This window comes from Lepisosteus oculatus, chromosome 14 (assembly GCF_040954835.1).
Source record: "Lepisosteus oculatus isolate fLepOcu1 chromosome 14, fLepOcu1.hap2, whole genome shotgun sequence".
Classification (NCBI taxonomy): domain Eukaryota; kingdom Metazoa; phylum Chordata; class Actinopteri; order Semionotiformes; family Lepisosteidae; genus Lepisosteus; species Lepisosteus oculatus.
In genome coordinates, this window is record NC_090709.1 from 6051557 (window position 1) to 6079056 (window position 27500).

Genomic DNA, 27500 nt, shown 5'->3' on the forward strand with positions numbered 1-27500 from the left:
CGATTCCCGAGGTGATCTGTTAAAAGAAGCCGGTGTGTTGCCTCCAGGTGACATTTCCTACTGGAGTCAGGACAGGAGGCTCTTCTGTACACAGAAGGGGGTGGGGGTGGGGAACAAGCCGCCCAGCCCTGTGGTTGAAGCCGATACCCCGGCTTCTCTCCAGACACAGCTGGGTGAGCTCCTCCAGAGCTCACGTGATAGGGGCTTCCCCCGGCTGTGACGTACTTACCCTACCCCCTTTTCCGCCAGCGTCATACCAAAGGTCGTGCTTCAGGCCGCGGCGATGTTGACGGACTGTCTTGTAGCGTGAGAAGGGTTTAAATTTCGACTTAAGGAGTTGGCCATCGTTATATTTCGCGAGGTTTCATACGGGGGGAAAAAGAACATTTATATTTATCAACCTTCTAGTAATACTGGGTGGATGTCACGTTCCCCAAAGTTCAGTGCCTCTCTCTAATAAAGTAGAAACGCGACATTAAACTCCGTTCGAAACGGGAGAAATCACCAGGACACGATACAACTGACGTCCGGAAAAGAAAAAAAGAACTCCTATTCCCATTTGTAATGACCCCGTCGTGTTTTTCCCGGTGTGCGCTTATCTTTCGGAGACCGTTTCTCTCTGGTGTTGTTTTGCTGTTAGAATAAATGCCGAGGTGACCCTTCTGTGTGGAGTCTGCGTGTTCTCTCCAGCGGGTCGTTTCCTCCACCGCAGGGGCTGGTCGAACCGGGGTCTCCCAATCGTCACAGAAGTGTGTGTCGTTTTTGGGTGGTGGTGGGGGGGTGCATCGGGGATACTGCGCCCCGAGGGGGTGACCTCTCACCTTACTCTGGACGAAGGGAGAAGACCTGTACCTTCACGAGTCCGGGTTGTGAAAACTTCTTCTGGCAGTTCAAAACGTTTCGAAGGGACTACAGCGCTACCCTGTTTTCCATTTGTATCGTGTATTATTAGACAGTCATAAGTATCTGTACTGATCACAGAGTCCCCCTCTCACTGCCAGGACTGAAGCCCAGTGCAGCACGAATAATAATAATAATTAATAAGTCTGGACTCTCCACTCAGAGCTCCTCCCAGGTCAGGGGGATCCCCTCCAGCCCCCCCAGTGTGCAGCCCCTACCTGGATGATGCTCCAGTCCGCTCAGCACACAGCAGCTCTCAGTGGGGAGGAGAGCAGAGGGATGGAGCCAGTTCAGAGAGGGGGGTGATACGGAGGCCATGATGGGTCAAGACCAGGGGGGGAATCAGGCCAGGACACTGGGATAACACCCTTACTCTTCTCCAGAAACACCCCGGGATTGTTAACGAGCACAGAGAGTCAGGACCTCGGTTTTACGTCTCATCCGAAGGACGGCGCCTGTTTACAGTCCAGTGTCCCCCGTCACTATACTGGGGCATCAGGACCCACACAGACTGCAGGGTGAGAGCGCCCCCTGCTGGCCCCACTCACACCTCTCCCAGCAGCAACCTTAGGGGGGGGGGAGGGAAAAAACCAAAAGCTAAACAGATTTTTTTTAAAAAATGTTTATTGATGCTTAACAAAAGGTCATCAGTCCAGTCTGGGGCCCCTCAGCTTCAGTCCAGTCTGGGGCCCCTCAGCTTCAGTCCAGTGCAGTCTGGGGTCCCTCAGCTTCAGTCCAGACTGGGGTCCCTCAGCATCGGTCCAGCACAGTCTGGGGTCCCTCAGCTTCGGTCCAGCACAGACTGGGGTCCCTCAGCTTCGGTCCAGTCTGGGGTCCCTCAGCTTCGGTCCAGCACAGACTGGGGTCCCTCAGCTTCGGTCCAGTCTGGGGTCCCTCAGCTTCGGTCCAGACTGGGGTCCCTAAGCTTCAGTCCAGCACAGTCTGGGGTCCCTCAGCTTCGGTACAGCACAGCCTGAGGTCCCTCAGCTTTGGTCCAGTCCAGTTTGGGGCCTCTCAGCTCCAGTCTAGTCCAGTCTGGGGCCCCTCAGCTCCAGTCCAGTCCAGTCTGGTGTCCCTCAGCTCCAGTGCTGTCCAGTCTGGGGTCCCTCAGCTTCAGACCAGCACAGTCTGGGGTCCCTCAGCTTCGGTCCAGCACAGTCTGGGGTCCCTCAGCTTCGGTCCAGCATAGACTGGGGTCCCTCAGCTTCGGTCCAGCACAGTCTGGGGTCCCTCAGCTTCAGTCCAGACTGGGGTCCCTCAGCTTCGGTCCAGCACAGTCTGGTGTCCCTCAGCTCCTGTCCAGTCCAGTCTGGGGTCCCTCAGCTTCGGTCCAGCACAGTCTGGGGTCCCTCAGCTTCGGTCCAGTCTGGTGTCTCTCAGCTCCGGTCCAGTCCAGTCTGGTGTCCCTAGGCTGCAGTCCAGTCGTCTGGTGTCCCTCAGCTCCGGTCCAGTCCAATTCAGTCCAGTCCAGTCCAGTCCGGATCTTAGCAGGCACAGAACCAGGAAAGGAACCTGGAAAGAATATTGTTATTGCAGGTGTGAGGGACACAGACACAGACGTCACCATGACATCAAACAGCAAGAGGAGACTCCTCCTTGAATCACAGACACGACCGGGCGGCGCCCCCCTGTCTGCTCACCTGCACCTCCTCTTCCTCTTCTTGTCCTTCCCGGCAGCCTGCTCCTCCTCTCCCTCGCTCTTCCTCTCCTGACCCACGGTCTCCGCCGCCTCCATCGGCTCGTCCTGATCATTTGTCTCCACCGACACGCAGCTCAGGGAGTTTAAAAAGACGCACCGGCGCTTCTGAAGCAGAGACAGGAGAGTCACATTAAGAGTCGGACTGGACACTCCAGTACATGAACACTGCACTGGGAGAGAGGGGTTGATACAGACACACTGACTGGACACTCCAGGACATGAACACTGCACTGAGAGAGAGAGGGGTTCATACACACACACTGACTGGACACTCCAGTACATGAACACTGCACTGAGAGAGAGAGGGGTTCATACACACACACTGACTGGACACTGGACAGGAGTAAAGAGAGGATCAGAGCATTACCCACCTTCTTTTTCTTCTGTCTCACAGGAGGTGGTGATTGGACCTCCTCCAGCTGGAGTCCGTGGAGGGAGAGAGGGGGCAGGAGAGGGACAGCACAGGGAGAGAAAGAGAGAGACAGGTGAGTCAAGTGTCCCAAGAGTACAGAGACTCTGCTGAGATCACACTCGCAGTGAGTGACACCGACACTAACCAGCCTCAGGACAGCACTGCTAGAGCACCACAACCCAGACTCAACCACATCACAGCACAGATCAAACAGCAATATCTCACACATTGGGACACACACACACAAACACAACATAAACTGGAATGCTACAGAACCTTAAACAGACAATACACACTAGCTGAATATTTGACCAAAATAAAAAATAACAAACAGAAACAGACCCTGACGAAGTACAGGCTCAGTGACCACAACTTGGCCATAGAAACTGGGCGACACAGGCAGACATGGCTGCCCAGAGAGGACAGGCTGTGCTCCCACTGCCAGCTGGGAGAAATAGAGAAAGAGGTGCACTTCCTACTGCACTGTGACAGATACTCTGGGATTAGAGAAACATTCTTCCCGAAATTCAGAAATCTAATCCCAGAGTTCCCACACCTGCCAGAATCACAACGGGTCCCAATCCTACTGGGAGAGGGAGGAGGGAACTCAGTTGATCTGGCAGCCCAGTATGTGATCTCCTGTCACAGCCTGAGGAACAGTGAGTCTGTCTCCCAATAATGCTCCAGCCGCCTACAGTATATGTCAATATTTTATAATATGTCTTTGTTGTAAATGTCTGTAACATGTCTGCTTTACGCAGAGAGTGGCGGGGGTTGGATGTCAAGGCCTGACGATACCGCATTACGCAGAGAGTGGAGGGGTGGGATGTCAGGGCCTGACGACACTGCTTTATGCAGAGAATGGAGGGGTGGGTGTCAGGGCCATACGACACTTCTTTATTCAGAGAGTGGAGGGGGTGGGATGTCAGGGCTAGATGACACTGCTTTACACAGAGAGTGGAGAGGTGGGTGTCAAGGCTATACGACAGTGCTTTCCGCAGAGAGTGGTGGGGGTGTGATGTCAGGGCCATAGGACAGTGCTTTACACAGAGAGTGGTGGGGGTGGGATGTCAGGGCCATATGACACTGCTTTACACAGAGAGTGGCGGGGCTAGGATGTCAGGGCCATATGACACTGCTTTACACAGAGAGTGGCGGGGGTGGGATGTCAGGGCTTGACGACACTGCTTTATGCAGAGAGTGGAGGGGTGGGATGTCAGGGCTATACTACAGTGCCTTCGGCAGAGAGTGGTGGGGGTGTGATGTCAAGGCCATACGACACTTCTTTACGCAGAGAGTGGTGGGGGTGTGATGTCAGGGCCATAGGACAGTGCTTTACACAGAGAGTGGTGGGGGTGGGATGTCAGGGCCATATGACACTGCTTTACACAGAGAGTGGCGGGGCTAGGATGTCAGGGCCATATGACACTGCTTTACACAGAGAGTGGTGGGGGTGGGATGTCAGGGCTTGACGACACTGCTTTATGCAGAGAGTGGAGGGGTGGGATGTCAGGGCTATACGACAGTGCTTTCGGCAGAGAGTGGTGGGGGTGTGATGTCAAGGCCATACGACACTTCTTTACGCAGGGAGTGGCAGGGGTGGGATGTCAGGGCCTGACAATACTACTTTACACAGTTAGTGGTGGGGATGGGATGTCAGGGCCATACGACACTTCTTTACGCAGAGAGTGGCAGGGCCTGACGACACTGCTTTATGCAAAAAATGGAGGGGTGGGTGTCAGGGCTATATGACAGTGCTTTCCGCAGAGAGTGGTGGGGGTGTGATGTCAGGGCCATACAGCAGTGCTTTACACAGAGAGTGGTGGGGGTGTGATGTCAGGGCCATACGACAGTGCTTTACACAGAGAGTGGCGGGGGAGGGATGTCAGGGCTTGACGATACTACTTTACGTAGACAGTGTCAGGGGTGGGATGTCAGGGCCTGACGACAGTGCTTAATGCAGAGAGTGGAGGGTTGGGTGTCAGGGCTATACGACAGTGCTTTCCGCAGAGAGTGGTGGGGGTGTGATGTCAGAGCCATACGAGAGTTCTTTACGCAGGGAGTGGCAGGGGTGGGATGTCAGGGCCTGACGATACTTATTTGCGCAGAGAGTGGCAGGGGTGGGAGATCAGGGCCTGAAGATACTGCTTTTCTCAGAGAGCGGAGGAGGTGGGATACGACCTCTCAGTGGGGCCAGCAGGGGGCACTCACCCTGCGGTCTGTGTGGGTCTTAATGCCCCAGTGTAGAGACGGGGGACACGATCTGGCCCACCAGCGACGAGCAGGTTACCAGATCTAGACAAAGGGAGCAACTCTTAGTCGTATGAGCTTAGTCACACATCGCAGTGATTAAAAAAACAAAACAAACATATTATGTCTGTTACTAACGACTTTTTTTTCCTACATTGAAAGTCACTTTCCCGGGTGATTTTCTAGCACGACTGGGGCTCTTCATTTCTCCTCGGTGTCTCATCGCGGGCGGATTTGAAACAGACCACAGAAGGTGGTCACACACTATATTATTATTTAGAGACAGGCTCACTGTCTGTATCTCAGGCTGGGACAGTAAATCACACTGTATTATTATTATTAATATTATTGAGAGTCTGGCTCACTGTTCCCCAGGCTGGGACAGGAGATCACATACTGTATTATTATTGATTGACAGGCTCACTGTTCCTCAGGCTGGGACAGGAGATCACACACTGTATTATTATTATTGAGAGACAGGCTCACTGTCTGTTCCTCAGAGTTGGACAGGAGATTCCACACTGAATTATTATTATAGAGAGACAGGCTCACTGTATGTTCCCCAGGCTGGGTCAGGAGCTCACACAGTATTATTATAATTATTGAGAGACAGTCTCACTGTCTGTTCCTCAGTCTGGGACAGGAGATCACACACTGTATTATTATTATTGAGAGACAGGCTCACTGTCTGTTCCTCAGGCTGGGACAGAGGATCACACACTGTATTATTATTATTTAGAGAGAGGCTCACTGTCTGTTCCTCAGAGTTGGACAGGAGATCCCACACTGAATTATTATTATTGAGAGACAGGCTCACTGTCTGTTCCTCAGGCTGGGACAGAGGATCACACACTGTATTATTATTATAGAGAGACAGGCTCACTGTATGTTCCCCAGGCTGGGTCAGGAGCTCACACAGTATTATTATAATTATTGAGAGACAGTCTCACTGTCTGTTCCTCAGTCTGGGACAGGAGATTACACACTGTATTATTATTATTGAGAGAGAGGCTCACTGTCTGTTCCCCAGGCTGGGACAGGAGATAACACTGTATTATTATTGAGAGACAAACTCACTGTCTGTTCCTCAGGCTGGGACAGTAGGTCACACTGTATTATTATTATTGAGAGTCTGGCTCACTGTTCCCCAGGCTGGGACAGGAGATCCCACACTGTATTATTATTATTTAGAGACAGACTCACTGTCTTTTCCTCGGTCTGGGACAGATGGTCACACACTGTATTATTATTGAGACAGGCTCACTGTCTGTTCTTCAGGCTGGGACAGTAGATCACATTGTATTATTATTATTAATATTATTGAGAGTCTGGCACACTGTTCCCCAGGCTGGGACAGGAGATCCCACACTGTATTATTATTATTTTGAGACAGGCTCACTGTTTGTTCCTCAGGCTGGGACAGGATATCACACACTGTATTATTATTATTGAGAGAGAGGCTTACTCTCTTTTCCTCAGGGGGAGACAGGACATCACATACTGTATTATTATTGATTGACAGGCTCATTGTTCCTCAGGCTGGGACAGGAGATCAGACACTGTATTATTATTATTATAGTTTGACAGGCTCACTGTATATTCCCCAGGCTGGGACAGGAGGTCATATATTATATTATTATTATAGAGAGACAGGCTCACTGTATGTTCCACAAGCTGAGACAGGAATTCACACTGTATTATTATTATTGAGAGACAGACTCACTATCTTTTCCTCAGTCTGGGACAGTTGGTCACATACTGTATTATTATTATTGAGAGACAGTCTCACTGTTCCTCATGCTGGGACAGTAGATCACACTGTATTATTATTACTGAGAGTCTGGCTCACTGTTCCCCTGGCTGGGACAGGGGATCACACACTGTATTATTTTTATTGAGAGACAGGCTCACTGTCTGTTCCTCAGGCTGGGACAGAGGATCACACACTGTATTATTACTGAGAGACAGGCTCACTCTCTGTTCCTCAGGCTGGGACAGGAGATCACACACTGTATTATTATTATTGACAGATAGGCTGACTGTCTGTTCCTCAGAATGGGACAGGAGATCACACATTGTATTACTATTATTGACAGATAGGCTCACTGTGTCTTCGCTTGGGCTTGAACAGGAGATCACACACTGGATTATTATTATTGAGAGACAGGCTCACTGTCTTTTCCTCAGGCTGGGACAGGAGGACATACACTGTATTATTATTATTGAGAGACAGTCTCACTGTCTGTTCCTCAGGCTGGAGCAGGAGATCACATACTGTAATATTATTATTGATTGACAGGCACACTGTTCCTCAGGCTGGGACAGGAGATCGCACCCTGTATTATTATTATTGACAGATAGGCACACTGTGTCGTCGTTTGGGCTGGGACAGGAGATCACACACTGTATTATTATTACTGAGAGAGAGGCTCACTGTCTGTTCCTCATGCTGGGACAAGAGATCACACACTGTATTATTATTATTGAGAGACAGGCTCAGTGTCTGTTCCTCAGGCTGGGACAGGAGATCACACACTGTATTATTAGTATTGAGAGACAGACTCTCTGTCTGTTCCTCAGGCTGGGACAAGAGATAACACACTGTATTATTATTATTGTGAAACAGGCTCACGGTTTTTTTTCCCAGGCTGGGAGAGAAGATCACACTGTATTATTATTATAATTGAGAGTCTGGCTCACTGTTCCCCAGGCTGGGACAGGAGATCCCACACTATATTATTATTATTGAGAGACATGCTCACTGTTTGTTCCTCAGACTGGGACAGGACATCCCACACTGTATTACTATTATTGACAGATAGGCTCACTGTGTCTTCGCTTGGGCTTGAACAGGAGATCACACACTGGACGCGGAGCAATTGGGCTGTGCCGACAGACCAGGACGAGCTCTGTCGGCTCAAAAGCAGCGCAGGACCTGCAAGAACAACAGAAAGATTAGCATCCAGCGGGGGCTTCTTAGTGAGCCCAAGATCTCATCAAGAATCGGCTCCAGCAACAGGGCTGGGCGCATTGTTCCATTCTCCGACCACTCTCGGTGTAAACAAGTCCCTCCTGGTCTCTGCTTGAATTGCACTTTCCTGCGTTTGCTTTGGTGTAACTGGCTTCCCCTGCATGGGCGAATGTGTAGATCCTTAGTAAGTCATTGAAGAAAACCGAGAAGAGGTCGGAGTGGCCTCTGTCGTTCATCAACAATCCAGTCAGGCAGTACTCCTCTGTAAAGCGCCGTTCGTTCACATCGATTGGCTTTTTTTTGCCTTCATTCGTACAAGTAGTAAAAGCAGACGCCCCTATTCTGCCGTGACTCGGTTGCGGCTACAACGCAAAGTACTGATCACTATACGATCACGGCGAGTTACCGAGACACACGTGGCAGGGCGGAAAAGGCTGTGCTCTCTTCGTGTGACATAATTCGGAAAAGTCCTGACGTTGCATTTCAACTGAGCCCCAGTATACATCGACCCTTCGACACTCTGAGTGACAAATCTCTTGCGTGTTTTCTCATATTTATGTAGTTTGCTTGCATGATGCCCGGAACAGCGGGGTTGTGTGCTCCCATATGGTCTAGCGGTTAGGATTCCTGGTTTTCACCCAAGCGGCCCGGGTTCGACTCCCGGTATGGGAATGTGTCCGTTTTGCCTCCTGCTTTCCAAAAGATCAGCACCGTGTACGAAAGAGCCGCATTAAAACTACTCGAACGTGCAAAACGTGCGAGAAGAGGGGGCGCTTGTTTCCAACCGAAACTTCTCGCGTGTGAGACGAGCTGATCATCGCTGTGGGAGGGTTACTCTGGTAGACAGGGCTGACCTTCGGCAATAGGATTTATACTCTCCAAGATGATATTTGCACTTTCTGGAGAGGCGATTTTCTCCACTTCAGTAGCCCGATTTCGTCGATTGCGTGGAGAGGGCTGTAGAATGAGGCGCCGCCTTTCCTGCTCCATCCATGACAGGCGTGCTGGTCTCTGGAGAGAGAGCACGGTCCATCAGCGCACTCCAATAAAGGCACTGGAACCAGCTGAATCGCATTGGCGAAGCTCAGCGCTGGGCCGCTGGGCACGGTTTACCACCGTTTCCGTAGTGTAGTGGTTATCACGTTCGCTTCCCACGCGAACAGTCCCCTGTTCGAAACCAGGCGGAAACAGACATCTTTTGTCGCCACGCTGTGATCGAACAGACCCACTCACCTCTTAGTGTGGCGGGATCTGCACAGTGCAGGTCGCAGCGCATCCTGCTTTCATTTCAATGCGCGTCCTGATGTACCCCGGTCTCCCGCGTGACAGGTGGGGACAGGTGACAGGTCCTATACTAACGAGGAAGACATCGCTCTCTCCGACCCCCGGCATCGTGTCCCGACCCACCGTGCTGGAAGCCGACGCGTGCTGTGATTCCTTTACGGAGCAGAAATGACAACCGAGGAGCCGAGAGATCATTTCAGCATTTCGCGTCTGAACGGAAAACACAAACGACCAACTCGGAATGACTTGCCTTTGACGCTTTTCAAAGCGTTCTTTGTGCACGATGACTGCGCCGCCTAGCAGATACAAATGGGTTGTACAAATTTGAACTAGCAAATGGAAGAGGGCTGAAGTAAGAGACAAGATGTAAAAAGGGTTAACTTAAGTCAATTCTGCCTGAAAATTAGACTTCTAAGCAACAGGGGTTTATGGCAGGAAAGGGGGTTAACTGATAAGGATTCCAGATGCGAGGGGGCATAATCTTAAACTGACCATTTGGACAGGGTCTCTTAACTGGACAAATACCATGACCCCCCCCCCCACTTACCATAACACCGAATGATGTCTGAAGCAGCAAGGAAGGACTATATAACCTGAAAGTTTGTACCGGCACATCGAAGAATACTTCGGTTTTGTTGTTTCTTGCGGGAAAAAAGTCCCAACTCTCTCTGATCGATTGGGAAATCTCTGCTCCCTGCGAGAATTGCCTGAGATGACGGAGTAAACGTGAGTTCCTGAATTCCTCTGGAAGACACCGGTGTATGTAATGGGTGGTTTGCTGTAAGCCCAGAAATTGGTCTGGCAGGCGGTCCGCGGAATTGTGTACATGCGTTCGAAGCTGGTGTAGGCATCCCACACTGACAGATGAAGAAACTGAGTCTCTTTAGTCTGAAGGGAGTGTCTCACACTGACAGGCCGGAGGAACTGAGTCTCTTTAGTCTGAAGGGAGTGTCTCACACTGACAGATTGAAGAAACTGAGTCTCTTTAGTCTGAAGGGAGTGTCTCACACTGACAGGCTGGAGGAACTAAGTCTCTTTAGTCTGAAGGGAGTGTCTCACACTGACAGATTGAAGAAACTGAGTCTCTTTAGTCTGAAGGGAGTGAACCCATGTGCCCTGTGCTGAGCCAGGATCAGGGTGGAGTGGCGATTGTCATGATCCGGCGTGCACAAAGCTTCATCAGCTGCCCTTTGCCACAGGAGGTAAGAGGATGTCCAGTGATGACGGGATTCCCTGTCCGTCGTGGCAGTGAACAGATCCTGGTTACAGGATCTCTAAAAAAGGAAATAAAGACTGAAATCAGATCCGACCCACCATGCTGCCATGGCGACGGTGCACTGCCCAGTGAAAGTGGCAGCCTGTCCCTGGACTGTGGGTGGAAACTGGAGCACCTGGAGGAAACCCCCACAGACCAGGGAGAGAACATGCAAACTCCACACAGACAGCACCCACAGCCCAGGTCCAGCACTGTGAAGCATGCCCGACGATGCGGAAGGGCTTTTACAAATGAGTGTGTAACTCACACTGGTGCCCAGGATGGCCTGCTACCGGAACGCAACCTAATTTTCTTAATGCAGTTTGTTCGAAGCGGTTTGCAGGAGCTGGAGGTGAGGACTGAGCTGGGGTCAAGTGTGCGAGAGTAACTGCTGATGTCGTGTGTGTGTGTGTGTGTGTGTGTGTCTGGATCATTGTGAGTGCCGTCAGGTTTGTGTATTTGTTTAAACAAGAGGACGTGTCTGTGCGGGTCTGACTCTGTGTGAGGGTGCAGCTCTAACTGTGTGCGCGCGGGCCTGTCTATCTCTCTACAATGCATGAGGGGCTAAATCTGCCTCCGAGAACCCGACTTTTCAGAAGAAAAATCTATGAAAAGGCACGGCCTGGCCCTCTTCTCTTGCTCCCGACGTATAACACACTGGGGGATGAAGCTGGTGTCTTCAGCTGTAACCCTAGCTATTTATGCAAACAGCTCTTTTATGAAAAGCAGCTCTAGGCCTAGACAAGAGGAACAGATAAAACAAATCTTGGATTTATGGCTTATTCAAAGCAGACTGAGTGCTGCTATACTGTATGTAGGAGCCAGAAATGAAGAATGAGCTATTTAAGGAAATCAGGAGTGTGAGAGAGGGACTGTGTGCTTTTCCTCCCAAAAGAGAAGACTTGTGGTTCTTTATGCTTTTCTGCACAGGCTGCCAAAGTTTGGGTTCTTGGTTTGAATGCTCGAGTTGTCAGGCTGGCGTTTTTTGTTCCTGTTGGAGCCCATAATTGTGAACAAGGCGCTTGAGGACGTCTCTGTGCGGGTGTGCGTTTGTAATGACGTGTGTGTGCCTCTCTGTTTCAGTATAAAAAATGCATTTAAGACATTCAGCCTTTTCATGTTCCTAATATTCTTTCCTTCTCGACAATAATAACTAAGGTGGCTGCTGGAAGAGGTGTTAATGGGGCCAGCAGGGGGTGCTCACCCTGCGGTCTGTGTGGGTCCTAATGCCCCAGTCTAATGATGGGGACACTGGACTGTAAACTGGCGCCGTCCTTCGGATGAGACGTAAAACCGAGGTCCTGACTCTCTGTGGTCATTAAAAATCCCAGGGTGTTTCTCGAAAAGAGTAGGGGTTTCACCCCAGTGTCCTGGCCAAATTTCCCATTGACCCTTACCAATCATGGCCTCCTAATAACCCCCATTTATGAATTGGCTTCATTACTCTGCTCTCCTCCCCACTCATAGCTGGTGTGTGGGGAGCGTTCTGGTGCACTATGGCTGCCGTCCCATCATCCAGGTGGATGCTGCACATTGGTGGTGGTGGAGGGGAGTCCCCATGTCCTGCAAAGCGCTTTGAGAGGAGTGTCCAGAAAAGCACTATATAAGTGTAAGCAATTATTATTCATTATAATGTAATAAGTCCATTATTTCTCACCCCTCCATTGCAAGGCATACACAACACAAACACCAGGAACAATTATCTCAGAAGTGAATTGCAAATGTATTGAGTTGTGATGCAACTGTAACTTGAACCTAACATGACTGTGGCGTGCATTTTTGAAATTGCATTTTCACAGCTGAAATACAAAACGAAGCTGATCGCAGTCCAAACTCAAGGTATTGTTGTAAAACTAAATATTCAACATGTTTCTACCTGTCCCTTTTCAGCTCACTCAGAAGTCCACAGCCTGCAGCCTGGTGCCTCTCTGTCTCCCCCCTCCACACTGCTGGTCCAGTGGAGGTGCTGTTTGATCCTGCACGATCTGTCCAGAATCGTATAGTCTTACTGAGCAGCGCAGGGCTCCCTGGCCCCAGGTACGAACAGTGAGTGTCAGTGCAGAACAGCTCTCTGACACTCCGCTCCCTCACTCCAGCTGATCAGGGCAACTACACAGTGAGGGACCTTAATGGAAGCAGTATCAGCACTGTGATCGTCACTGTGGGTGGTGAGCAGGTCTACAGTAGGATCACTAGAGGGCTCTATATTCTTGACAGAGTGTGTTCTTATATCATCCTCTGTCCTGATTGTCTTTCAGCTCACAGAGACAATGTCACCCTGCAGCCTGAAGCCTCTCTGTCTGTCCCTCTGTTCACTGGAGAGCCAGTGGAGGTGCTGTTTGATCCTGCAGCAGGTGGAAACTGGACCTCAGTGTGTTCTGTCCAGAACAGCACAGCCAGCTGTGTCCCCCAGTACAGTTTTTTTATTTTTGATGATTAGCCATATGTTGATTACAATATTGTACATAATGTATAATTTGAACTCGATATTTTTCAGGAGTGAATGATTGTATATTTTCAGAATAAATTTCGAAACCAAATTATTGTCCCTCGATCTCTGTCTCTCTCTCGTCCTGCTGTCTGTCTGTCCCTGCCTCTCTGTCTCTCTCTCTTTCAGCCCCGTCTGTCAGTCTGTCTGTCCTTCTCTCTCCTTCCTCTCTCTCTCTCCTTCCGCTCTCTCTCTCGGTTTGTTTGTCCCTCAATCTCAATCTTTCTCTTTGCCTGCTGTCTTTCTGTGCCTTCATCTTTGTGTATCTCTCTCCTTCCTTTCTGTCTGTCTCTCTGTCTGTCTTGCGTTGTCCCAGCTGGGCCTGTCTCCCCGGCTCTCTGCCTTCAGCTCTGTTCGCCGATGTCCCACCAGCCCGTCTCTCTCTCAGCCTGTCTCTTGACTTGCAGGAGGAAGAGGAGGTGGAGACAGCTCCTCCGGCAGGAGAGAGGAAGAAGGTCAGTGCTGGTCCCACCCTGCCTCCTGTCCTGTCTGTGGTGGAGTTTCGCCATCTTGTCTGTCTTGTCAGCCCTGTCTGTCAGTGTCTCTCTCCTCCTCCTCTCTGTGCTGTGGTGTCCAGTCAGTGTGTCTCTCTCCTCCTCCTCTCTGTCCTGTGGTGTCCAGGCAGTGTGTCTCTCTCCTCCTCCTCTTCTCTGTCCTATGGTGTACAGTGGGTCAGTATTAGTGGGCTACACCCAGGCTCACTCACTGCGAGTGTGATCTCAGCAGAGTCTCTGTGCTCTTGGGACACTTGACTCACCTGTCTCTCTCTTTCTCTCCCTGTGCTGTCCCTCTCCTGCCCCCTCTCTCCCTCCTCGGACTCCAGCTGGAGGAGGTCCAATCACCACCTCCTGTGAGACAGAAGAAAAAGAAGGTGGGTAATGCTCTGATCCTCTCTTTACTCCTGTCCAGTGTCCAGTCAGTGTGTGTATATGAACCCCTCTCTCTCTCAGTGCAGTGTTCATGTACTGGAGTGTCCAGTCAGTGTGTGTGTATGAACCCCTCTCTCTCTCAGTGCAGTGTTCATGTCCTGGAGTGTCCAGTCCGACTCTTAACGTGACTCTCCTGTCTCTGCTTCAGAAGTGCTGGTGCGTCTTTTTAAAGTCCCTGAGCTGCATGTCGGTGGAGACAGATGATAAGGACGAGCCGATGGAGGCGGCGGAGACCGTGTGTCAGGAGAGGAAGAGCGAGGGAGAGGAGGAGCAGGCTGCCGGGAAGGACAAGAAGAAGAAGAGGAGGTGCAAGTGAGCAGACAGGGGGACGCTGCCCGGTCGTGTCTGTGATTCAAGGAGGAGTCTCCTCTTGCTGTTTGATGTCATGGTGATGTCCGTGTCTGTGTCCCTCACACCTGCAATAACAATATTCTTTCCAGGTTCCTTTCCTGGTTCTGTGCCAGCTAAGATCGGAGTCGCCTTCCCCACCAAGGACTGGACTGGACTGGACTGGACTGGAGCTGAGGGACACCAGACTGGACTGGACTGGAGCCAAGGGACCCCAGACTGTGCTGGACCGAAGCTGAGGGACCCCAGACTGCACTGGACCGGAGCTGAGAGACACCAGACTGGACTGGACTGGAGCTGAGGGACCCCAGACTGTGCTGGACCGAAGCTGAGGGACCCCAGTCTGTGCTGGACCGAAGCTGAGGGACCCCAGTCTGTGCTGGGCCAAAGCTGAGGGACCCCAGTCTGTGCGGCACCGAAGCTGAGGGACTCCAGACTGTGCTGGACCAAAGCTGAGGGGCCCCAGACTGGACTGGACTGGAGCTGAGGGGCCCCAGGCTGTGCTGGACCGAAGCTGAGGGACCCCAGACTGGACTGGACCAAAGCTAAGGGACCCCAGACTGTGCTGGACTGAAGCTGAGGGACCCCAGTCTGGACCGAAGCTGAGAGACCCCAGTCTGTGCTGGACCGAAGCTGAGGGACCCCAGTCTGGACTGCACTGGAGCTGAGGGACCCCAGTCTGGACCGAAGCTGAGGGACCCCAGTCTGTGCTGGGCAGAAGCTGAGGGACACCAATCTGGACTGAAGCTGAGGGACCCCAGACTGTGCTGGACCGAAGCTGAGGAACCCCAGTCTGTGCTGGGCCGAAGCTGAGGGACCCCAGTCTGTGCTAGACCGAAGCTGAGGGACCCCAGACTGTGCTGGACCGAAGCTGAGGGACCCCAGACTGGGCTGCACTGGAGCTGAGGGACACCAGACTGGACTGGATTGCACTGGAGCTGAGGGGCCCCATACTGGACTGGACCAGAGCTGAGGGGCCCCAGACTGGACTGGACCGGAGCTGAGGGACCCCAGACTGGACTGGACCGGAGCTGAGGGACTCCAGATCCCAGTCTGGACTGAAGCTGAGGGACCCCAGACCCCAGTCTGGACTGAAGCTGAGGGACCCCAGACTGGACTGTGGAAAACTTTCACATTATCTCCACCTGAGTCCTCAGATCGTCTGCATGACCTTGTATTATTAAGTATTATTTTAAGGTCCTGTGATGATCGTAAGATGGGGGGGGGGGGGGTGTCCCTTGACATTAATCTGTATTGTAATTTTTGTTCTTTTGTTAAGCATCATTAAAATGTTTTTTAAAAAAAGCTTTTGGTTTTTTCCCTCCCCCCCCCGAAACGAACGAACAGAGTCTGTCTTTCTCTTTCATCCCGGAGAGTTTGTGGTTGATGGATTGAGGCCGAGAGCCCTCGTTGTCGGCGTGCCACCAGTTAGCGGGGCTAAAGCAGGGGGGGCATCGTGTCAGATACTCCTTGAAACGAGACAGATTTCAAGCCACCTCCGTCTGAAGAGAAGGAAGTTGACCACGAACTCCAGGGTGTCCTAGGAAGCTCTTTAGCCATCGTTTGCCCAGCAGCCATCTCACCCTGCAGCTCCCAGCTAGCAGCCCCCTCCCCACTGGAGCCCAGCAGGTAGAAGCCTGGTCAGTACCTGGAGGGGAGACTCCTGGGAAAAACTGAGGTTGCTGCTGGGAGAGGTGTGAGTGGGGCCAGCAGGGGGCGCTTTCACCCTGCGGTCTGTGTGGGTCCTGATGCCCCAGTATAGTGACGGGGGACTCTGGACTGTAAACAGGCGCCGTCCTTCGGATAAGACGTCAAACCGAGGTCCTGACTCTCTGTGCTCATTAACAATCCCGGGGTGTTTCTGGAGAGGAGTAGGGGTGTTACCCCAGTGTCCTGGCCTGATTCCCCCCCTGGTCTTGACCCATCATGGCCTCCTTATCACCCCCCCTCTCTGAACTGGCTCCATCCCTCTGCTCTCCTCCCCACTGAGAGCTGCTGTGTGCTGAGCGGACTGGAGCATCATCCACGTGGGGGCTGCACACTGGGGGGGCTGGAGGGGATCCCCCTGACCTGGGAAGAGCTCTGAGTGGAGAGTCCAGACTTATTAATTATTATTATTATTCGTGCTGCACTGGGCTTCAGTCCTGGTAGTGAGAGGGGGATCTGTGATCAGTACAGATACTTATGACTGTATAATAATACACGATAGAAATGGAAAACAGGGTAGCGCTGTAGTCTCTTCGAAACGTTTTGAACTGCCAGAAGAAGTTTTCACAACCCGGACTCGTGAAGGTACAGGTCTTCTCCCTTCGTCCGGAGTAAGGTGAGAGGTTATCCCCTCGGGGCGCAGTATCCCCGATGCACCCCCCCACCACCACCCAAAACGACACACACTTCTGTGACGATTGGGAGACCCCGGTTCGATCAGCCCCTGCGGTGTAGGAAACGACCCGCTGGAGAGAACACGCAGACTCCACACAGAAGGGTCACCTCGGCATTTATTCCAACAGCAAAACACCAGAGAGAAACGGGTCTCCGAAAGATGAGCGCACACCGGGAAAAACACTACGGGGTCATTACAAATGGGAATAGGAGTTCTTTTTTTCTTTTCCGGACGTCAGTTGTATCGTGTCCTGGTGATTTCTCCCGTTTCGAACGGAGTTCAATGTCACGTTTCTACTTTATTAGAGAGAGGCACTGAACTTTGGGGAACGTGACATCCACCCAGTATTACTAGTAGGTTGATAAATATAAATGTTCTTTTTCCCCCCGTATGATACCTCGCGAAATATAACGATGGCCAACTCCTTAAGTCGAAATTTAAACCCTTCTCACACTACAAGACAGTCCGTCAACATCGCCGCGGCCCGAAGCGCGACCTTCGGTATGACGTTGGCGGAAGGGGGTAGGGTAAGTACGTCACAGCCGGGGGAAGCCCCTGTAGCGGCGAGGCTTAATAATAAGGCAGAATTAAGTGTTTCTGAGCTTTCCCAAATTAGGCCTCATTTCTCTGTTCATCTCTGTGGTGCAGCCACAGAGAAACCATTCATGCAAGGTGATTTAAGGTCCAAGGACAGCTCCCAAAGGGGGATGCACTTAGCTAAGCCTGGCTATCATGATCAATGGTCACCCATTGGCGCCTATCTGTCTAGGGAGTGCGAGTTGGACATCTGGACTGCATTACTAAGTGTCAGGAGTAAGTGACTCATATCTCACCTTGATCAACCAATCAGGGACTGGTAGGGCCGAGTAACCCACGTGGGACTCTGATGCCCATGGAACTTTCAGCCAATCAATGAGCTGAAGTTCCTCCAGGTAAAAACAGGCAACACAGAGAGCCTGAGAGTTTCAGATTCAGATTCAACAATTCTAGAAGGAATTCAAAGGAGAATCCCAAGGGCAGGACATTCTCGCAGCGCGCCTCCTGACCATCCTGAGACTCAGCCCGGACAACCACGGAACGGCCAGTGTGTCCGAGTGCCAGAACTTTCCTTTGTTCTAAGAGTCTAGAGTGGAGGTTGCCAGAGAGTAACCAGCAGCAGGCCTTGTGAACAGGTCGGAACTGTGGAAAGCTGAATCACTATTCAGAACTAGCTCTTCATCAGGAACGAACCGGTCCTCTTCCTGACTTGCTGGGACCCACAGTCATCTTTTCTCCTGTGCACAAACTTTGCTAGTTAAAGCCAACAATGAGCATCAGCAGCGCACCGTCGCAAGCCGCACAGCACAGCCTGGCACCGAGCCAGAGAGCGCGGATTGGACAGCAACAGCCTGCAACTGTTCCTTTGTGCCCGCAGGAGATCTGAATCCCCAAAGATTGGATGAGTATTCAACTTCAATGCATTACAGCTCGAGAATTCAATTGTTATCCCAACCAGTTGATATCAATTTAATTCCTAAGAGTTATGTACTTGTTTGAGTATCTAATGTAGAAGTTGTAACCAAGTCCACTTTACGAAACGGTCTTAATGAATGATATACTGAACGTATGTCCTCTTGATGTGTAACTCTTTGTAACTGATTGAATATATATCTTTTGTATTCTGATAACCCTCTCGATAAGATCTGTTAGGTTTATATGCATATTCTATGTATTAATAAATGTATCCTCGTGTATTAGTACCTGTGTGCGCGTTGTTTGAGTTATGTCGCATGGTTGGATTCTAAAGCCACCAAAAGAATCAACTTTGTGATTTACTGCTACAATTAAAAATTGTCTCAGTAAATGCCCAAACCCTACAGAACTGGTGCCTTCAGAGAGCCACTATGATTACATATTTGGCGTCCCTGAACCGGCTTAATCTACACCCCTATCACGTGAGAGGGGTGCGGCGGGCGACGAGCCCCCGGGGGCGAAGAGAAGTTGATTTGCGTGGGGTGTGGAAACACTACACAACCGGGCAAGCGAGACGTTTTTTTCTTGTTTTGTTTTTTCAGAACATCAGAACAACCGCAGAGATGACCATCGATCCACTCCGGACATTTCCTTTTTTGTCCTTTTTGGCCTCCAAAATAAAAAAAAAAACTGGGATCCATCGTGGCATTGCCAAATTAAAACGTCAACCACTTTTCGGGCTTTCGTGGTGTCCATGATGAAACCGTCATGGTTGTGTAAGGATACGTTACGTCACAGACCGGCGGCGCTCGGACGTGAGGAGTGTCGTTACGTTTTTGAAACGGGCACATCAGACAAGATCTCTGACAAAATCTCTGAAAAACCCAAACCTGTAAGATTCAATTTCAATTCAATTTTTTATATAGCGCCTTTCACAACAAGAATGCCCAAGGCCCCGAACAAAGGAGTTGTTCCACACCCCCGCCACCCTCTGTGTACAGTAGAGCCCCCTGTACTGACTGGAGGAGCTCACCCAGCTGTGTCTGGAGAGAAGCCGGGGTATCGGCTTCAACCACAGGGCTGGGCGGCTTGTTCCCCACCCCCACCCCCTTCTGTGTACAGAAGAGCCTCCTGTCCTGACTCCAGTAGGAAATGTCACCTGGAGGCAACACACCGGCTTCTTTTAACAGATCACCTCGGGAATCGGGAACAACGGAGCTGTGTGCGGCCGTCTGTACGGAGGGGTTCAGCGCGGGGGGGCTCCGGGTTCGGGTCTGGACCCGGGGGGGGGAGAACTGTCTGTGTGGAGTCTGCATGTTCTCCCTGTGTTCTTCGGGTCCAAAGACAGGCTTTTGGGCTAATTGGCTTCTGGGAAAACTGGCCCTGGTGTGTGCGTGTCCTGTGATGGAGTGCTGTCCTGTCCAGGGTGTGTGAGTGAATGTGTGTTTGTCATGTGATGGACTGGTTCCTGTCCAGGGTGTGTGAGTGTGTGTGTCTGAGTGTCCTGTGAGGGACTGGTGTCCTGTTCAGGGTGTGTGAGTGTGTGTGTGTGTCCTGTGAGGGACTGGTGTCCTGTCCAGGGTGTGTGAGTGTGTGTGTGTGTCCTGTGATGGACTGGTGTCCTATCTAGGGTGTGTGTATGTCCTGTGATGGACTGGTGTCCTGTCCAGGGTGTGTGAGTGAGTGTGTGTGTGTCCTGTGATGGACTGGTGTCCTGTCCAGGGTGTGTGAGTGTGTGTGTCTGTGTGTCCTGTGATGGACAGATGGTACCAAGCCTGGACACCCATGAGACACTGGCTTCCTCAGAAGACTCTCACGGAGGGCACACTGTCCCTAACCCGGGACCAGAAGAAACTACAGTGATCTATAATTCCTGCGCCTTGGAAGGGTTTATGACGTCTATGTCCGGCGCCCGCGCCCGTGGACCGGCGGTTTGGCGTTGCGCTCTGCAGCTCGAGCTTCGGTGCGAGGCAGGGCGGGAGGGAGCCGATGTGGCCTCGGCGCCATCTTTGCTGGTGAGTCAATTGTGACCGTTGCGGTACAATAAACCATCAATAAACCTTTTCCCACCCCGTCCAGTATTTCTGTCGCGGCCCACGTCCCTTACAATCGACAAACTATAAAAAAAACAGTAGCCCTTCGCAACATTACACGCCATTTTTTTTATTTTAAACGTCCGCTAGATACGCAGGTGGCTCGATACCTGTCTTATCCTCGCCGGCGTCTTTATACCGGCAAGTGAATTTTATTTGGGGTCCCTCAGAATTGTGACAGAAATGTCAGTGAACCACAATAAAAAACGAAACTTTTTTTTTAAAGGCGGTGAATGGATTTTTTGAGTAACCGTGTAGCGACTAACGTAAGGAAAAAAAGTTGTCTTTCCCTACAAAGACGTTTTGGTACAGGACTTTCTTTAAATATCAGTTGTGCATAGCGTTTTACAAAAAGTTGATGATGATCTTGGAGATAATTGCAAAGGAAAATTGAGATAACTACCAAAACATTACGTGTGAAACGACAGGACAGAACTTTGAACCCACAAAGAAACAAAGGTATGAAATATTGCCTCGTCATGGGGGGTTGATAATTGTAGTAAGTGTTCCTAATTTTCGTAAAGAAATGTATATTATGGGAGTCACACGTGAGATTTAGTGTATATACGTTTCATATTGTGCATATATACGGGGTTAAAAAGTGGAATGAGTATGATTATAAACTCGTGTGTCCTATAATCAGATAATTTTTGAACAAGCTTTGATTAGACAGGTGAAAAACAACATCAGATCCTTTATTTTAATATATTCTCACGTCTGAATATCAGCTTCTCCCCTCTGGCCAACATTTCAGGGCTCCCAGGTGTAGATCCCAAATTGAAACAAATATTAATTTGTTACCCAGTTAAACAGTTAATAGAAGTGAGTGACCAGGGTAAATAAAGGTGGGTCAGTGTAAACTGTTTATTCTGGACCAGACTTCGTCATGTGTGATATGTTATGACTTCTTATATTAAGTTTTATCTTTATATTTAGTTCTACATGTGTAATAGATGCGATGTGTGTCCATAAAAAGGTTTCTCCAGGGGAAAATCAAGTTCGTTTTAAAACTGTGTTTCCTTTTTAGGGTACGTTTGCATTCCAAGTGTGGGGTTTTTGCCTTTTTGTATTTTTGCTGAGACAAGTTGCCTTTCTTATACGCGGAGGGATCTGCTCGTGAGATGTCCGCTTGCTCCATTTCTGAGCTCAGTATAAGGTGTAGAAAGCATGACTGTCATCATAACCCGCATCTCACCCAGGTGTGGAATAATGTTGTGACTATTGCTTCAGCAATAACATGCTGATTGCATGTTTCTAGATGGGTATAACAGAGATCTCAACTACTGAGGGGCCTTATTAATAAAGTCTCCACAGCCGAAGCGCTGTGTCTCTTTTCAGCTGGCGATAAACCTTTCCTCGATCCTTTGCGGACTTGTAAAACTGTTCCTGATCAGAATAAAAAACGCTCACGCTAATACACAAGCACCCGTGTCTCGCCAAAGCTGACAAATAAACAGACGGACAAGCCGCACTGCACGTGTGAACAGGGGAATGAGCGAGCGAGCGGGGATAGGGCACCTCCTGCGCTTAAAAGCTTACAGCACCTGGTATTCCCAGGCGGTCTCCCATCCAAGTACTAACCAGGCCAATCCCTGTTTAGCTTCCAAGATCAGGCATGCTCAAGGGGGTGTGGCCGTAAACGAGAGCAAGGCTCGCTGGCACCCTTCTTATTGAGAGGACAGCTCCGTCACCTCTTTTACGACGCTGCTTTTTTCCCTTGCGTTTTTCTCTTCTTCCCACGTTCTCTCTCTTCACTGCCTTCGTCCCCGCTCTATTTCACTTCAGCCTTTCACTCTTGCTTCCTTCCAATGAGGACGGAGCTGCGGGAAAAAGGGCGCTATAGAGAATCGCTGTGGAGAGCTGCTGCTGTGCTTCGACATCTGAGCTCTGTGGAAAACGATCTCAATACAATTCTGAAAAACGCGACTCTCCGAACGCCAGCCGAACAAGTCTCCACAGCCGAAGCGCTGTGTCTCTTTTCAGCTGGCGATAAACCTTTCCTCGATCCTTTGCGGACTTGTTAAACTGTTCATGATCAGAATAAAAAACGCTCACGCTAATACACAAGCACCCGTGTCTCGCCACAGCTCACAAATAAACAGACGGACAAGCCGCTCTGCACGTGTGAACAGGGGAATGAGCGAGCGAGCGGGGATAGGGCGCCTCCTGCGCTTAAAAGCTTGCAGCACCTGGTATTCCCAGGCGGTCTCCCATCCAAGTACTAACCAGGCCCATCCCTATTCAGCTTCCAAGATCAGACGAGATCAGGCGTGCTCAAGGGGGCGTGGCCGTAAGCGAGAGCAAGGCTCTCTGGCACCCTTCTTATTGAGAGGACAGCTCCGTCACCTCTTTTACGACGCTGCTTTTTTTCCCTTGCGTTTTTCTCTTCTTCCCACGTTCTCTCTCTTCACTGCCTTCGTCCCCGCTCTATTTCACTTCAGCCTTTCACTCTTGCTTCCTTCCAATGAGGACGGAGCTGCGGGAGAAAGGGCGCTATAGAGGATCGCTGTGGAGAGCTGCTGCTGTGCTTCGACATCTGAGCTCTGTGGAAAACGATCTCAATACAATTCTGAAAAACGCGACTCTCCGAACGCCAGCCGAACAAGTCTCCACAGCCGAAGCGCTGTGTCTCTTTTCAGCTGGCGATAAACCTTTCCTCGATCCTTTGCGGACTTGTAAAACTGTTCCTGATCAGAATAAAAAACGCTCACGCTAATACACAAGCACCCGTGACTCGCCAAAGCTGACAAATAAACAGACGGACAAGCCGCACTGCACGTGTGAACAGGGGAATGAGAGAGCGAGCGGGGATAGGGCGCCTCCTGCGCTTAAAAGCTTACAGCACCTGGTATTCCCAGGCGGTCTCCCATCCAAGTACTAACCAGGCCCATCCCTGTTTAGCTTCCGAGATCAGACGAGATCAGGCATGCTCAAGTGGGTGTGGCCGTAAGCGAGAGCAAGGCTCGCTGGCACCCTTCTTATTGAGAGGACAGCTCCGTCACCTCTTTTACGACGCTGCTTTTTTTCCCTTGCGTTTTTCTCTTCTTCCCACGTTCTCTCTCTTCACTGCCTTCGTCCCCGCTCTATTTCACTTCAGCCTTTCACTCTTGCTTCCTTCCAATGAGGACGGAGCTGCGGGAGAAAGGGCGCTATAGAGGATCGCTGTGGAGAGCTGCTGCTGTGCTTTGACATCTGAGCTCTGTGGAAAACGATCTCAATACAATTCTGAAAAACGCGACTCTCCGAACGCCAGCCGAACAAGTCTCCACAGCCGAAGCGCTGCGTCTCTTTTCAGCTGGCGATAAACCTTTCCTCGATTCTTTGCGGACTTGTAAAACTGTTCCTGATCAGAATAAAAAACGCTCACGCTAATACACAAGCACCCGTGTCTCGCCAAAGCTGGCAAATAAACAGACGGACAAGCCGCACTGCACGTGTGAACAGGGGAATGAGCGAGCGAGCGGGGATAGGGCGCCTCCTGCGCTTAAAAGCTTGCAGCACCTGGTATTCCCAGGCGGTCTCCCATCCAAGTACTAACCAGGCCCATCCCTATTCAGCTTCCAAGATCAGACGAGATCAGGCGTGCTCAAGGGGGCGTGGCCGTAAGCGAGAGCAAGGCTCTCTGGCACCCTTCTTATTGAGAGGACAGCTCCGTCACCTCTTTTACGACGCTGCTTTTTTTCCCTTGCGTTTTTCTCTTCTTCCCACGTTCTCTCTCTTCACTGCCTTCGTCCCCGCTCTATTTCACTTCAGCCTTTCACTCTTGCTTCCTTCCAATGAGGATGGAGCTGCGGGAGAAAGGGCGCTATAGAGGATCGCTGTGGAGAGCTGCTGCTGTGCTTTGACATCTGAGCTCTGTGGAAAACGATCTCAATACAATTCTGAAAAACGCGACTCTCCGAACGCCAGCCGAACAAGTCTCCACAGCCGAAGCGCTGTGTCTCTTTTCAGCTGGCGATAAACCTTTCCTCGATCCTTTGCGGACTTGTAAAACTGTTCCTGATCAGAATAAAAAACGCTCACGCTAATACACAAGCACCCGTGTCTCGCCAAAGCTGACAAATAAACAGACGGACAAGCCGCACTGCACGTGTGAACAGGGGAATGAGAGAGCGAGCGGGGATAGGGCGCCTCCTGCGCTTAAAAGCTTACAGCACCTGGTATTCCCAGGCGGTCTCCCATCCAAGTACTAACCAGGCCCATCCCTGTTTAGCTTCCGAGATCAGACGAGATCAGGCATGCTCAAGTGGGTGTGGCCGTAAGCGAGAGCAAGGCTCGCTGGCACCCTTCTTATTGAGAGGACAGCTCCGTCACCTCTTTTACGACGCTGCTTTTTTTCCCTTGCGTTTTTCTCTTCTTCCCACGTTCTCTCTCTTCACTGCCTTCGTCCCCGCTCTATTTCACTTCAGCCTTTCACTCTTGCTTCCTTCCAATGAGGACGGAGCTGCGGGAGAAAGGGCGCTATAGAGGATCGCTGTGGAGAGCTGCTGCTGTGCTTTGACATCTGAGCTCTGTGGAAAACGATCTCAATACAATTCTGAAAAACGCGACTCTCCGAACGCCAGCCGAACAAGTCTCCACAGCCGAAGCGCTGCGTCTCTTTTCAGCTGGCGATAAACCTTTCCTCGATCCTTTGCGGACTTGTAAAACTGTTCCTGATCAGAATAAAAAACGCTCACGCTAATACACAAGCACCCGTGTCTCGCCAAAGCTGGCAAATAAACAGACGGACAAGCCGCACTGCACGTGTGAACAGGGGAATGAGCGAGCGAGCGGGGATAGGGCGCCTCCTGCGCTTAAAAGCTTACAGCACCTGGTATTCCCAGGCGGTCTCCCATCCAAATACTAACCAGGCCCATCCCTGTTTAGCTTCCGAGATCAGACGAGATCAGGCGTGCTCAAGGGGGTGTGGCCGTAAGCGAGAGCAAGGCTCGCTGGCACCCTTCTTATTGAGAGGACAGCTCCGTCACCTCTTTTACGACGCTGCTTTTTTTCCCTTGCGTTTTTCTCTTCTTCCCACGTTCTCTCTCTTCACTGCCTTCGTCCCCGCTCTATTTCACTTCAGCCTTTCACTCTTGCTTCCTTCCAATGAGGATGGAGCTGCGGGAGAAAGGGCGCTATAGAGGATCGCTGTGGAGAGCTGCTGCTGTGCTTTGACATCTGAGCTCTGTGGAAAACGATCTCAATACAATTCTGAAAAACGCGACTCTCCGAACGCCAGCCGAACAAGTCTCCACAGCCGAAGCGCTGTGTCTCTTTTCAGCTGGCGATAAACCTTTCCTCGATCCTTTGCGGACTTGTTAAACTGTTCCTGATCAGAATAAAAAACGCTCACGCTAATACACAAGCACCCGTGTCTCGCCAAAGCTGACAAATAAACAGACGGACAAGCCGCACTGCACGTGTGAACAGGGGAATGAGCGAGCTAGCGGGGATAGGGCGCCTCCTGCGCTTAAAAGCTTACAGCACCTGGTATTCCCAGGTGGTCTCCCATCCAAGTACTAACCAGGCCCATCCCTGTTTAGCTTCCGAGATCAGACGAGATCAGGCGTGCTCAAGGGGGTGTGGCCGTAAGCAAGAGCAAGGCTCGCTGGCACCCTTCTTATTCAGAGGACAGCTCCGTCACCTCTTTTACGACGCTGCTTTTTTTCCCTTGCGTTTTTCTCTTCTTCCCACGTTCTCTCTCTTCACTGCCTTCGTCCCCGCTCTATTTCACTTCAGCCTTTCACTCTTGCTTCCTTCCAATGAGGACGGAGCTGCGGGACAAAGGGCGCTATAGAGGATCGCTGTGGAGAGCTGCTGCTGTGCTTTGACATCTGAGCTCTGTGGAAAACGATCTCAATACAATTCTGAAAAACGCGACTCTCCGAACGCCAGCCGAACAAGTCTCCACAGCCGAAGCGCTGTGTCTCTTTTCAGCTGGCGATAAACCTTTCCTCGATCCTTTGCAGACTTGTTAAACTGTTCCTGATCAGAATAAAAAACGCTCACGCTAATACACAAGCACCCGTGTCTCGCCAAAGCTGACAAATAAACAGACGGACAAGCCGCACTGCACGTGTGAACAGGGGAATGAGCGAGCTAGCGGGGATAGGGCGCCTCCTGCGCTTAAAAGCTTACAGCACCTGGTATTCCCAGGCGGTCTCCCATCCAAGTACTAACCAGGCCCATCCCTGTTTAGCTTCCGAGATCAGACGAGATCAGGCATGCTCAAGTAGGTGTGGCCGTAAGCGAGAGCAAGGCTCGCTGGCATCCTTCTTATTGAGAGGACAGCTCCGTCACCTCTTTTACGACGCTGCTTTTTTTCCCTTGCGTTTTTCTCTTCTTCCCACGTTCTCTCTCTTCACTGCCTTCGTCCCCGCTCTATTTCACTTCAGCCTTTCACTCTTGCTTCCTTCCAATGAGGACGGAGCTGCGGGACAAAGGGCGCTATAGAGGATCGCTGTGGAGAGCTGCTGCTGTGCTTTGACATCTGAGCTCTGTGGAAAACGATCTCAATACAATTCTGAAAAACGCGACTCTCCGAACGCCAGCCGAACAAGTCTCCACAGCCGAAGCGCTGCGTCTCTTTTCAGCTGGCGATAAACCTTTCCTCGATCCTTTGCGGACTTGTAAAACTGTTCCTGATCAGAATAAAAAACGCTCACGCTAATACACAAGCACCCGTGTCTCGCCAAAGCTGGCAAATAAACAGACGGACAAGCCGCACTGCACGTGTGAACAGGGGAATGAGCGAGCGAGCGGGGATAGGGCGCCTCCTGCGCTTAAAAGCTTACAGCACCTGGTATTCCCAGGCGGTCTCCCATCCAAGTACTAACCAGGCCCATCCCTGTTTAGCTTCCGAGATCAGACGAGATCAGGCGTGCTCAAGGGGGTGTGGCCGTAAGCGAGAGCAAGGCTCGCTGGCACCCTTCTTATTGAGAGGACAGCTCCGTCACCTCTTTTACGACGCTGCTTTTTTTCCCTTGCGTTTTTCTCTTCTTCCCACGTTCTCTCTCTTCACTGCCTTCGTCCCCGCTCTATTTCACTTCAGCCT

General features: G+C 51.0%; 1 long non-coding RNA gene, 7 other non-coding genes and 3 pseudogenes across 9 annotated transcripts in view; 1 reads left to right on the forward strand and 10 right to left on the reverse strand.

Moving 5' to 3' along the window:
* Positions 1 to 2549: 2549 nt before the first annotated feature.
* Positions 2550 to 27500, reverse strand: part of LOC138242886 (uncharacterized) — a 52037-nt gene continuing 27086 nt past the window's right edge. Inside the window, exons 2-6 of one of the 2 annotated variants that reach the window (XR_011191759.1) lie at positions 14017 to 14107; positions 10064 to 10790; positions 7368 to 9669; positions 2971 to 3018; positions 2550 to 2704 (exon numbers count right to left, since the gene is read on the reverse strand). This is a non-coding gene — a long non-coding RNA (uncharacterized lncRNA). Of the gene's footprint in view, positions 2705 to 2970; positions 3019 to 7367; positions 10791 to 14016; positions 14108 to 27500 lie in introns of both variants that reach the window. The other variant, XR_011191758.1, reaches the window with a different exon arrangement.
* On the forward strand, positions 8833 to 8904 carry trnae-uuc (transfer RNA glutamic acid (anticodon UUC)). Its single transcript has one exon. It is a non-coding gene; the product is annotated as a tRNA-Glu (tRNA).
* On the reverse strand, positions 21997 to 22105 carry LOC138219259 (5S ribosomal RNA; annotated as a pseudogene).
* On the reverse strand, positions 22642 to 22760 carry LOC138218965 (5S ribosomal RNA; annotated as a pseudogene).
* Positions 23298 to 23416, reverse strand: LOC138217693 (5S ribosomal RNA). The gene has a single exon (XR_011181405.1). It is a non-coding gene; the product is annotated as a 5S ribosomal RNA (ribosomal RNA).
* Positions 23954 to 24072, reverse strand: LOC138218966 (5S ribosomal RNA; annotated as a pseudogene).
* LOC138217694 (5S ribosomal RNA) lies at positions 24610 to 24728 on the reverse strand. The gene has a single exon (XR_011181406.1). It is a non-coding gene; the product is annotated as a 5S ribosomal RNA (ribosomal RNA).
* Positions 25266 to 25384, reverse strand: LOC138216576 (5S ribosomal RNA). The gene has a single exon (XR_011180288.1). It is a non-coding gene; the product is annotated as a 5S ribosomal RNA (ribosomal RNA).
* LOC138218490 (5S ribosomal RNA) lies at positions 25922 to 26040 on the reverse strand. The gene has a single exon (XR_011181510.1). It is a non-coding gene; the product is annotated as a 5S ribosomal RNA (ribosomal RNA).
* LOC138217470 (5S ribosomal RNA) lies at positions 26578 to 26696 on the reverse strand. Its single transcript, XR_011181182.1, has one exon. It is a non-coding gene; the product is annotated as a 5S ribosomal RNA (ribosomal RNA).
* On the reverse strand, positions 27234 to 27352 carry LOC138219057 (5S ribosomal RNA). Its single transcript, XR_011181568.1, has one exon. It is a non-coding gene; the product is annotated as a 5S ribosomal RNA (ribosomal RNA).